Source organism: Panthera onca, chromosome C1 (assembly GCF_046562875.1).
Source record: "Panthera onca isolate mPanOnc1 chromosome C1, mPanOnc1 haplotype 2, whole genome shotgun sequence".
NCBI classification, from domain to species: Eukaryota; Metazoa; Chordata; class Mammalia; order Carnivora; family Felidae; genus Panthera; species Panthera onca.
In genome coordinates, this window is record NC_138346.1 from 192,600,586 (window position 1) to 192,601,952 (window position 1,367).

The window sequence follows — 1,367 nt, forward strand, 5'->3', positions numbered from 1 at the left end:
GAGGGCTTCTTGATTGAAACAAGGGCATCTACAGACGTTTCCATATTTTGGCGGTAGAAACAGCAACTGCTGGGTTTTCCTTACTCACCCTCAGGGCAAGAGGCATTCCCATCTGCTATTAACTAAATGTTTGTGTCCCCCTAAAATTCATCCATCATAGCTGTAATTTCCAACGTGATGGTGTTTGGAGGTGGGGCCCATGGGAGGTAATTAGCTGTCTGCAGGCTGGGGAGAGAGTTCTAGGAATATGACTCTGCTGACACTCTGACTTTGGACTTCCCAGCCTCCAGAACTGTGAGAAATGTTTGCTGTTTAAGGCACCCAGTCCATAGGTTTTTTGTTTTTGTTTTTGTTTTTGTTTTACAACAAGCTGAGCTAAAATACCATCTATCTATTCCCTCACTCAGTGAATACTTATTGACCCCTTACTGTGTATCAAGTGCTATTCAAAGTCTTGGAATTACAGTAGTGAACAAACCTACAAAGTCCCTGCTCTCAAGAAAATTACATTCTAGTTTTAGGGAAGCTCTGATAAACCTGTAAATATCATAATGTCAGCTAGTGATAAATGTCATGAAACAAGTAACACAGAATAACTGCAGAAGGGAGAAAGATCAGACAGGAAAGTTTTCTCTTAGTAGAAAGGATTGCCAGATAAAATCCCAGATGCCCAGTTAAATTAGAATTTCAGATAGACAATGAATTTCTTTTTTTTTTTTTTAGTAAAAGCATGTACCAAATATTGCATGGCACATACACTAGGAATTATTGTTTATCTGAAATCCTAATTTAACTGGGTATCCTGTATTTTTATGTGCGGAAATCTTGCAAGCTTACCAGTAGGTGACATCTGAGCTAAGAACGGAATGACCTGAAGGAACTAGCTGTTCAAAGTTTCAAGGAAAGAGTGATTCAGGCGGAGGGATCCAGAGTGAATGTCAGAATAACCACTGGGAGGGAGGTACAAGTGAGGCTAGATAAATAGGCGGGGGCCAGATCGTGCAGAATTCTGTAGGGATGGCAAGGAGTCTTGAATTTCTTTCTCTCTTTAAGTGTGATGCGCTATTGGAATTTTAAGAAGGGTGACAAGGTCTGACTGCTATTTGGCTGCTGTTTGGTCAGCCACCTTTGGAAGGGTTAGAGGGCAACCTCAGAAGATAATTGAACTTAAGCTTGTGCCATTGGCCTGGGAAGTGAGGGTACCTAGGAGGCCGCCAGGGAGGAGCAGCTTGGCGGTTGCTAGGGAGCGAGAGGGGCGGGGCTCTACGCACCGCGAAGGCTAAGCGGCCGGGACGGGGGCGGAGCCAGGAGAGCGGCGGCGCGCGCCGTGCGTTCGCAGGAAGTCGTGCCGGGAAAGCGAAGGGCGC